General features: G+C 48.4%; 1 protein-coding gene across 2 annotated transcripts in view; it reads left to right on the top strand.

Moving 5' to 3' along the window:
* Window positions 1-11,707, top strand: part of PLCD3 (phospholipase C delta 3) — a 55,022-nt gene continuing 43,315 nt past the window's right edge. Inside the window, exon 1 of one of the 2 annotated variants that reach the window (XM_025207305.1) lies at window positions 1-32. The gene's annotated coding sequence lies outside the window, so the exon portion shown is untranslated. The remainder of the gene's footprint in view (window positions 33-11,707) is intronic. The other variant, XM_025207306.1, reaches the window with a different exon arrangement.

The following is an 11,707-nucleotide window of genomic DNA, read 5'->3' as shown; positions in this document are numbered from 1 at the left end:
CCGGCGCCTGGGCAGAGCCTTCAAGAAGCTGGGTAGGCGCCTCGTCCCGGCGGGATCCCTGCTGCCCCCTCGGAGCCCGGGCCCCTGAGAGCCCGCTGCTCCGGCCCCTAGGGCGGGGGGTTGCCCCCGCTGACACCCCTCGCTTTGCAGGGAGGCATCCCCCAGAGCAGCTGCCCCAGGTCGCCCCTGGGCTCAGGCACTCACCCAGCTTCAACCCGCGCCCCCACCCCAGGCTGTGAGGGGCCCTGTCTATAGGGGCAGCTGGCACCTAAGCCCACCTCCAAGCGGGGGATATCCCCTAGCTGCCCTCACAGCCGGGGCTGTATGCAGCTGGGCTGCGCGTCAGGAAGCTTTGCTGGGCTCGGTGTCCCCGGGTAGATGCTGTAGGGCCCCCCACTTCTAGCAGGGAACAGCTCTTAATGTGGAGCTGAATGACACCTCCAGGTTTTCCCTCTAGCCTTCCCATCCTTGTAACAGCTCTGACCTGATGGTGGGGATCGTGCACCTAACTCTTCCCGCTGGCTCCAGGCAGGCACATCTGAAGAGTCTCCCCTTCTGCTCCTGGTGCAGGCAGCGGGGCGCCACTGACACCCATCACTGCTGGGTGGCATCTCCCCTATCTCTGCCCCTCATATCCACTGAAGATCCCCAAGAGACCAATGAGAGCAGGAAGCAACTGAGGAGTTAATGCCTATCTTGTACAGATTTCTTTGTGCAACTCTGTCCCTGAATGACACCGCAGTTTGATGTTGCAGTGTAATGACTCCAGCCTGCGGTTTCACATCCAGCACAGCCCTGAATAAGGGTTGTGTGCTGGCGTGTGTGCAATGAGTTGAGCAAGTCTCAGTCCAGTGCCTCATCACAACTGGCACTGAAAGAGCCCTTTGCCAGCCATCACACCTGAGAGGCCAAGGGTTGAGGAAGCCTTTGCATGCTCAGGAGTGGATTTCTAAGCACTCAGACAGACTTTTATGACCAATGTGAAGCCAGGCTGCTAGGATCCTTGGAAGATCTGGCACTGGTGAAAGCTGAGCCTTTTCCTGAAGTCCTCAGGGCACTTGACTTGCCCTGTTATCCGGAGTTATACGAATAAAACCAATTCCCCAAAAGCTGGGTGTCTGAAAAGGCCTGACTGTAGAGTTTGGATGTAACTCTGGGAACAGAGGCTGTGCCGGCACATATGTTGTCCAGAGCACTCAACTGTCAGGAAATGTGATGGATAGGGCATTTCACAGAGTATTTGAGTCAGAAAGGACCATTAGCCCACCTTGCTGCATAGCAGTGGTGCTCAAGCTTTTTTGTACCAGGACCCATTTGTAAACATTGAAGGTCAGTACTAACCCAGTAAATAGTTTAAGCAGAAAACACACAAGTATTTTGGCCCCCAAATACGTATTATACACTACAAGTTAAAGCAGCTCAACAGTCTTAATTTTAAAGACAGAAAACAACAACAGGAAAACATTAACAGCAATACCCAGCATGGGTTTGAGGGATACCCAGCATGGGTTTGTTGCAGGTAGGTCTTGCTTGACCAATCTCATTTCCTTTTACGACCAGGTGACCTATCACCTGGACAAGGGGGAAGAGATTGATGTCATATATCTTGATTTTAAAAAAGCCTTCGATCTGGTATCCCATGATCACCTCTTGGCAAAACTGGTTAACCGCGGCCTCAACTTCACCACAATCCGGTGGCTGGGGAATTGGATCCGCGGTAGGACCCAGAGGGTGGTGGTTGACGGGAGCCAATTGTCTTGGTGTGCGGTCACCAGTGGGGTTCCTCAAGGCTCTGTCCTAGGGCCTATACTATTTAACATCTTTATCAATGATGTGGACAGTGGTGTCAGAAGCGGACTGGTCAAGTTTGCGGATGACACTAAACTCTGGGGTAAAGCATCTACACCTGAAGACAGGCGGGTGATCCAGGCAGATCTTGACAGGCCCATGAAATGGGCGGATGAGAACCTGATGGTGTTCAACACCAATAAATGCAAAGTTCTTCACTCTAGTAAAGCGAGCAAAACGCTGGCTTGCATCCATAGATGTTTCTCAAGCAAATCCCGGGATGTCATTCTCCCATTGTGCTCGGCCTTGGTGAGGCCGCAGCTGGAGTACTGTATCCAGTTTTGGGCTCCGCAATTCAAAAAGGATGTGGAGAAGCTTGAGAGAGTGCAGAGGAGAGCCACACGCATGATCAGAGGTCAGGAAAACAGACCTTATGATGACAGGCTGAGAGCCATGGGGCTCTTTAGCCTGGAAAAGCGCAGGCTCAGGGGTGATCTGGTGGCCACCTACAAGTTTATCAGGGGTGCTCATCAGGATCTGGGGGAACGTCTGTTCACCAGAGTGCCCCAAGGGATGACAAGATCAAATGGTCACAAACTCCGCTGTGACCGATTCAGGCTGGGTATAAGGAAGAATTTCTTCACTGTCCGAGCCCCCAAGGTTTGGAATAGACTGCCGCTGGAGGTGGTTCAAGCACCCACTTTGAACACCTTCAAGACACACTTGGATGCTTATCTTGCTGGGATTTTATGATCCCTGCTGACTTCCTGCCCCTGGGACAGGGGGCTGGACTTGATGATCCTCCGGGGTCCCTTCCAGCCTGAATGTTTATGAAATCTATATCAACACGTGATCCTCCATTACTCCCAAATGGCATTCATCATTGTGCAGTTTGCACAATGAAAATTGCTGGTGCCCCTCATTCCCAACTTGTAGTCTCTGGGTCCTGCCAGAGTTTCTCACTCCCAAACCACAACCCCCAATCCCCCCAGCCCTGCTGGTGTCCCTCACTCCCGACCTGCTGCCCCCTACCTCCCAGCCTTAGCCCCACAGTGTGTGGCACAGGAGGTTTGGGTCATGGGGGGGTGGCACATGCCTCCCCCCCGATTTGTGCACCCACAGCAAGCACAGGGCTACAGCCTGGCTGGACTGGCATGAACAGGAGTGGGCTCCATGGCCCAGCAAGAGATGTGTGGATACCTTTAAGAGGTTATACGTTGTTACATTTGCCCTGGGATTGGAGGAGGGAACAGCAGAACTGTAGGCAAGGTACTGCTGTAAGAATAAACAAGCTTTATCATTCTATAAGCTTAACTTTTGAGAACATATGGTACCAGAAGTGGGGTATGAAGAAAGAAAAAATGGAGCATCTCAGAAGTCCAGAGGAATTAAAGCTGTCCAGCAATGCAGCAGAAAACTGGAAGAAATGTAAGCATAGCTTCACCATATATATAACAGCCAGTGGGGCTACAGAAAAGAAAGAGTCACTCAAGGTAGTTATTTTTTTTAAATATAGCAGGCCTAAAAGCTCTCTCTCTTTATAATAGCCTACAACTGTCAGAAGCAGAACAGAAAAGCTATGGCACAGTGATTAAAAGGTTTGAGGTATATTGTATACCTAAGCAGAATAAAACTTATGAACAGTATAATTTTTTCATGATACAGCAGAAAGAATGTGAGACAAAAGAGGAGTTTGTCAAAGACCTCAGACTGCTGAGCCAGACATGCAACTTTGGAGACCTAAAAGAGTCCATGATCAGAGACCAAATAGCATAGGGTATAAGGGATACAAGCCTCAGGAAAAGACTGCTAGAGGATCCTGAGCTTAATTTAGAACAGGCAGTTAGAATGTGCCCAGCAGATGAGATAACAAATGCCAGGCTGCAGAATCTGGAGGAAAAAAACCGAACAAGCTGAAATAGACAGGATTACAAGACTTCAAAAACCTAAGGAACCACACAAACAATACAGAAAGGAGCACCTCACTATGAAGCAGGCAAGCAGAGGCCAAAGAGAATTGCTTGAAGAAACAATGGTCAGCTGCAGATGCTGTGGGAGTTACTACAAATCCATGCAATGCCCTGCATTTGGTAAGCACTGCAACAAATGCAAATAATTCAATCACTTAGCAAGAGTTTGCAGAAAGGAGCAGGATGCAACACAGAAGAAACAGTGAGTGCATGCTCTATGTAATGAGGAAAAGGAAGAATTCCTCATTGGCATAATGCAAGAAGTTCATTCTTCTGAGGACTGGGTAATCACTGTGGACACCAATGAACTAATGGTAACTTTTAAATTAGATGTAGGGGCACAGGTCAATCTAATACCAGAATACATTATTCCAAAAATGAAAACTAAATCTGTGTATGATGAGAATAAGAAAATGAGACTTAGAGCATATAATGGGAACTTGATTGCAACCAAGGGTGTTTGTACACTGTATCCTAGATACAAGGGTAATATAGTAAAAATTTGGTTTGTAACAGTCCCAGGAAACCTAGTGCCAATTACTGGGTTGTGAACGTGTGAAACTCTACGTTTTATTAAGAGAATAAATGCCATTGAGGGATTAGAAAGTAAAAACATAAAAGAAGAGTTTTATGATGTGTTTCAAGGCATAGGGAAACAGTTAACCGAGTACGAGATAGAATTAAGAGAACCAAATACTCCCACCACACATGCTCCAAGAAATGTTCCCCTTGTATTAAGGGAGAAACTGGAAAAGGAAATAGATTAGTTAACATGTACATAATGGAAAAAGTAGAGCAACCAACTGCTTGGGTTCATTCACTGGTCATAATAGAAAAAAAAAGATGGATCCTTGAGATTGTGTCTGGATCCACAGGTATGACAAAAGGGAGCATTTTCCCATTCCCACCAGGGAAGATTTGGCAACGTGGCAGAAGCTAAATATTTCTCCACTTTGAATGCCTCTTCTGGGTTTTGGCAAGATCTCCTAGAAAAGAATAGCACTAGATTATGTTCCTTCAACGCACCCTTCAGAAGGTATTGCTTTCATAGGCTTCCTTTTGGACTGTGTTCTGTATCTGAAGTATTTCACAGAAAGGTGCAACAACTTTTTGAAGGTCTTGCTGGAACTATTGTTTATACTGATGATGTATTAGTTTGGGGAAATACTATGAAAGAACATGACTTGAGGTTAAGAAACTCATTAGAAAGAGCTTGCAGAGCAGGTTTGAAACTGAACAAACAAAAATGCAAATTCAAGGTCAAAGAAATAATATATCTGGGAGAAAAGCTCTCTGAGAAAGGGCATGGGCCTTGGTCCTGCAACGGTTAAAGCCATTAAAAACATGCCACCCCCTACAGATAACGAAGGAGTGCAAAGATTACTGGGGAATAATCAATTTTGTAGAGAAATATCTGTCTAACTTATCAGAGCAGACCAAACACCTTAGATCATTCCTACAAAAGAAAACTCAGTGGATATGGCAGGGGCAGGCAGATATGCCCCGTGGGCTGGATTCAGCCAGCCCAGCACTTTCATTTGGCCCACAGGCACCCATCAATTGATTGTACCCCACCCAGCCCTTCTGCCCACGAGGGTGGGAGCAAGGCACCCACATATACACTTCCACCCAATATACCCTATTGCGCCTCACTCCCAGCCTTGTGCGCAGAAGGGCCTGGCTCAGCCAGCACACAGCTTCCAGGTGGGGCTGCTACTGCCACTGCTTCAGCTGCTGGGGGACCTGCTTGGCTTCCCTGGCATCCCGCTTGCTCTGGGCACGAGGTGGGTAAGCAGCAGGGGCTGGGGTGGGGGGAGGGGGAGCTGTAGCTGGGCAGGAGCACAGAGTGTGGAGCTGGGGCTATTGGCAGTATGGAGTCCATGCCCAGGTGTTGGCAGGAACGTTGAGCTCCCCCCCCCATGGCACACAGCCTCTGCTGGCAGCAGCAGGAGCACCAGCAGGTGGTGGGCACATGTGCCTGGTGCAGTCGCTGCTGCCCCGTGGTGCATGACTTCAGCCAGCACTGCATGCAGGGGTGAGGCGAGCAGCCGAGCAGGGCAACCTCTATTGTGGGGCCTCTGCGTGGCACAGATGCAGCTGTCGCAATCATACAGCACTGGGGGGAAGCCTCACAGGCTGGAGCCCACTGCCTTCCCTGCCCCTTGCCACTCAGGAGGTGGAGGGGAGCCCTGGCCCCTGCTTTCCCAAGGAGTCCTGGGACCTGCGTGGCAGGGGGTTGGGAAGGCAGTGGGCTCCAGCCACTGGGGCTTCCCCGGTGCCGTGCGAGTGCGAGAGCTGCATGTGTGCTGCTCAGAGCCCCCGTGATAGAGGCAGCCTGGCCGGGCTGCACTTCTTACCCCGTGTGCAGCACTGGCTGAAGCCGTGTGCCACCAGGCGGCAGTGTCTGCTCCAGGAATGAGTGCCCGCCACCTGCTGGTGCTCCTGCTGCTGCCAATGGGGGCTGTGCACCATGGACCCCCCTCCATGTTGGGGGTCCCCACACCCCGGCACAATACCTCATACCCCACAAAAACTACATACCCACACCCTACCCCCACAACCTTCCCACATATACACCCCCAACATACCCTATTGCCTCCCCACACCCCTCCCACACCTCACCATACATACATACCCCCACTTCCACCATACATATCCCCAACCACACCCCACACACCCCCACACACAATATACAAAACTAAAACTTTAGAGTTATTATGCAGTCATCTCTATATACACAGTATAAACACAAATCATGACAAAAATATTTTTGTAATAAAATTAAAAAATACGTTATAGTAGGTGTTTGACTTTTAGTGTATGATTTGTTTTTTTTTTCTGGTTCCAAGATGGCAAAACTCCCCTCCCAAAAAGAGTATTTTTGGGGGCAATAGGAGGGACTTCCGGTGACAAAGATCAGGGATTAGGGATAGGATTTCTGGTCCCAAGATGGAGACCAGGGGATAGGGCAACTGTCAAGGGGCAGGGCTACCCATGCGGTCCTCCACAGCTCACCAAAACTCATTAAGCAGCCCTCCAGCCAAAATAATTGCCTGCCTCAAGGATATGGGAACATGAACATGAAGCTGAATTAAAAAACTTGAAGGAAAAAATAATGAACGCTCCAGTCCTAAAATACTATGACCCTAAAAGACCCATAAAATTGTCAACAGATGCTTATAAAGGCATCACTGGAGCAGCTTTGCTTCAACAACATGGAGATAGCTGGAGACCAGTAGCATATGCATCTAGGGCACTTTCTAAGTCAGAGTGTCTATATGCACAAATTGAGAAAGAAAGTTTAGCTCTGGTATACAGCTGTAGTAGATTTCATATATTCATCTATGGGAAGCCTATGATAGCTGAAACTAATCATAAACCTTTGGTAACTATAGCAAAGAAAGGATTATCAGACATGGACATACTACCCAGATCACAGAGACTTTTCTTTCAACTGCAAGTTTATGATCTAGACATACAGTACACTCCAGGAAAACATTGACATATTGCAGATATGTTGTCCAGAGCATATGACACAACAGAAAATGGCAGAATTCCAGACTCAGACATAGTACATGTTAACCTAATTAAAAGAGTGATTTCTGTCACAGATCAAATGTGGGCACTAATTGCAGAAGCTACTCTCAGGACACCACATTGCAAAAAGTGATAATATCTATTGGTGCTGGGTGGCCTGGAAAACATATGCCTAGCCCTTGCTCTCAGTTCAAGGAAGAGCTGTCAGTACTGGACGGCATGTTGTTCAAAGGCTCACGACTTGTTCAGTGGTTCTAAAGAAAGACGTGTTAAACAGAATATATGAGGGGCATCTAGTCACTGAAAAATGCAAAAGGAGAGCAAGGGTACTCTATTCTGGTCCAACATAAATAATGACATAGAAGATGCTGTAAAGGTTTGTACAATGTGCCTAAAGTACAGATCAGAGCAAAAAAAAGAGCCCACGATGGAGGAACCCATGGTATCAAGTGGGCATTGACTTATTCATGCATGCAGGAAAAAAATATGTATTAGTGCTGGATTATTATTCTTACTATCCTGAAACTGCATTGCTCGAAAGCAAGACAGCAAACCATGTCATAACTCACGTCAAAATGATTTTTGCTAGACGTGGGATTCCATAAATTTTGAGAACAGACAATGGACCTCAATTCAACTGCCTTGAGTTTAAAGAATTTTCAAACAAATATGGATTCCATCACTACACGTCAAGTCCTAAATACCCAACATCCAATGGCCTGGTGGAAAATGGAGTACAAATAGTGAATACATTGTTGAAAAAAGCTACAGATCCACACACCAGTGTTTACCTGTCACAAATTACAGGGCAACACCCATGAAACATGGATTGTCCCCAGCAGAAATGCTGTTTAACAGGAAACTTAAAATCAGGCTGCCAAATCTTGTGGATGAAATCTTCTGCTCATCAGAATAGAAAGCAAGATGTGAAAACATTAAAACATTCAACAAACTCAAACAAAAATGGTACTATGACAGGGGTACCAGGGAATTACCACAACTGCACAACACAGATACGGTGCTTATTTCAGATGGTCGAATGTTTCCCATTAAGTAGCTTGCAAATCCTATAAAGTAGTCACACTGGAAGGACAGGTGTTAAGAAGGAATAGACCACAGTTGCAGCTCGTAAAGACGCAGCATCATGAGATTTATCAAAGGAAACAGAGCTAACATCAAAGCAACAAGAAATGACAGAGGAGATTGAAAATGACACAGATGTAGAGACATCTGAACAAGGAAACCAAACAAGAACTGAACCAATAAGGATTGAGAATGCAGAGGAACTGAGAAGATCACTTACAGCTAAAAAGCCAACACAAAGACTAACAGAGACCTGTTAAAATATGCTTTAACTATGGGTCGAACTAAACTGCCAATGTTAATATTATATGGGGATAAGTTAGGTGTAAAGGGGGAAGATGTGTGGATACCTTTAAGAGTGTTAGGTATAAGCTGTTACATTGTCCCGGGGATTGCAGGAGGGAACAGCAGGCAGAGTACTGCTCTCTGAATAAACAAGCGTTATCATTCTATAAACTTAACTCCTTGATCTTTTGAGAACAACACAGGCGGGACCCGGTGCAGGAGGGCAGAGCAGGATGTCAAGCTGTGCCATCAGCAGCATGAGGAGTAATGGATATGGGGTGGGGGGTGCCCTTACCTCTTCCCCCTGCCAGCCCCTCACGCACCGGGCCACGGCTCTACTGCATGCCAAGGCTCAGCCACCGCCGCTCCCCTCAGGCTGCTCAAGCTGCCTGCCACCCCACCTTCCCTCCGGGAATGAGCTGTGGCCTGAGGGGAGTGGTTAGCAGTGGTGAGAGCTGTGGGCACCCCCACCCCACTGTCCATTACTCCTTGCACTTCTGGCAGCATGGCTGGTGCGGGGCTCCTGGTCCTGGCAGTGAGTTTTGCCACCCCGCTCTGCCCTCTCATGCCGGGTCCAGCCCGCTGGGCCATGGAGGCAGTTCCAGCCCATGCCTGTCCAGCCAGGCTGCAGCCCCATGCCTGCTGTAGATGCACAAATCTGGGGGGGGGGGGCTAGTGCCCCCCCCCTCCCCCCGATGCATCACCTGTGCCCCCCCATAGACTTACCTCTGGGGAGCTGCAGGAGCTGCTCTCCCCACTGCCTGGCTGACATGTGCATGTGTGCATGTACACATGCACATGGCAACCCCTGCCCCCTGCATCCCACTCCCCCCAGCCCCAAGCAGCCCCTGGCAGGCTGTTACTCTGCCAGCCTGCAAGGGGCCCACATTTTTCTCCTTTAAAGGAGAAAATCCGTGATTTTCTGTATTTTTCCATGATTTTTCGCAACTCTTTCATATATGCTTGCAACCCACTTTTGGGTCATGACCCACACATTGAGAAATGCAACTGTGTAGCATAGGCTGGTAAATCTTGCCCTGGTATCCCTGTGGTGAGTCCAGTAAGTCTTGGTTGGCTGCAGCATCTTTGCGAGAGGCAGCCAGGTTGGATTTGATTTCACTTCTGTCATTGTTATTATTTGCATTTCAATAGTGGCTAAACACCCCAGCTGGAAATCAGAACTCCACTGTGTCAGGTGTGGTACAACACACAGCCGTTGCCCCAAACAGCTTGTAATGTGATATCATTCTATCCTCCTGCAAAGTTTGTCTAGGGAGACAGGAACCACATTGCTAATGGGAGCAGATCACAGCTTGATGCAGGTACAGAACATCAGCCCTTTTATATTTGTTGGCAGCACTTGTGTCTCCATCCTATGGCTGTACCTCTCACTGGGGGGCCATGTTTCCACTTTGTTGTCGAATGATTTTGAATTTGAAAGAACGTGTGGACCAGTGATTAGAGCAGGGATTTCCACATTAGGACTACTGGATTCTAAGTTACACTGTGGGCACGTCTACACGTGTGCATTTACTGTACAGCAACCAAAATTACTGCGCAGTACAGGCATGTGTCTACACGCACATACTGACTTGAGCATAAATTTGATACCTGCATCATGCAGGCATCACATTTTTGCCCAATTAGTTACTGCACAGTAATGCATGTGTAGACACCTTACTGCGCAGTAACACGGTGTGTGTGTGTGTGTGTGTGGACTGACTTGGGACTAACCAAGCCCAGTTCCTGGGTGTTAGTTATAGCTCTGGGTGACATTGGGGAAATCATTTAACTTCCCCGTCCTGTAAAATAATGTTGCTTTACAGGGCTATAGTAGCCATGCACTGTGGATCTCAAAAGCACTCTCCGTGTACTAGTTCAGCATCACAACCACCTGAGAAGCAAAAGAGATCTATTACTCCTATTTCCCACGGCACAGAGAGGTGTGGTAAAGACCTGCTCCCTGAGTCAGTGACAGAGCCAGGACCAAAATCCATGTCTCCCAACTTCCAGGTTTATACTTGCAGTTCCAGGGAACAGTAACATGGTACTTCCCTCCCCATGAAAACAGGGGGTTATTTGCAGTAGTCACAGGAGATCACAGCAGGCTGGCAGAGCAAGTGAGTGATAATGAGTGTGCAGTCACCCAGCAGCATTCCATTCATTGGAGTGGCTCTTCTAGTGAAACTGCTGTTGGCTTGTGAGTGTGGCAGTGAAGGGGTTGATGAGATAGCTGGCACTGCAGAAATACCAGGGCAATACCAAGCCCTGTTTTCTTATAAGTTGTCCCCCGTAATGTTTGTTTAATGCCGGGAGCCCAGCCGCCTTACGCAGGTAGAGTGGCGGCCCCTGAAGAATTTTTTTGTGAACAGCTGCTCCAAACAAGACCTGCCCGGCGACCAGCCGGGTGCCGGTAACACCATCGGCCACCAAACGAGGGTGGCCCAAAGAGCCTTAAAGACTAAATAAGTTAAGTTAACAATAGTACCAAGCTCTTATGCAGAGGAAAACACAACATCTGGACAACAGCTGGGCACTGCATGAACTGCCTGCAAGCAAGGTCCTCAGAATGAGGGGAGAACAGGGTGCCCTCTCAAGTTGAGGAACCTCCTGGGAGCTGTTTGGCATCCGTGCCCATAGGCAGAGTCAAGTCATCTCTGGCAGAATTCCACTCATGCCAGCAGTACTACATCAGACAGTGGTAGGCCCTGTTATCATTCCTAAGTGGGCTGGTGGACAGCCAGCTCTGGGGCTTGCAATACTGATGCGAGGCACGAGCTGATCATCTGGGAGGGAAGTTTCAGAGGAAATGTTGCTGCTTTATTAACCCCAGGGAAGAAGGAGCAAGGGAATCTGTAGCTGGATTAGTAAAGAGTTCACGTACCAATGATTGAACGAGCCCCAGGCTGCTTGCACTGCAGCAACCACAGCTTGAGCTGTGTTATCCCAAGGGGTGGGGAGGGGAGGAAATGTCTGTGGGTAAGGCAGAGTATGTGGGTGGCTGTTGGTGGCAGTCAGGTAGGAGAAAGCCCGTCTGCCTCCCT

Source organism: Alligator sinensis, unplaced genomic scaffold, assembly GCF_000455745.1.
Source record: "Alligator sinensis unplaced genomic scaffold, ASM45574v1 scaffold919_1, whole genome shotgun sequence".
Classification (NCBI taxonomy): Eukaryota; Metazoa; Chordata; order Crocodylia; family Alligatoridae; genus Alligator; species Alligator sinensis.
Note: the sequence above shows the minus strand (reverse complement) of the source record. Positions and strands in the feature narration are given on the sequence as shown.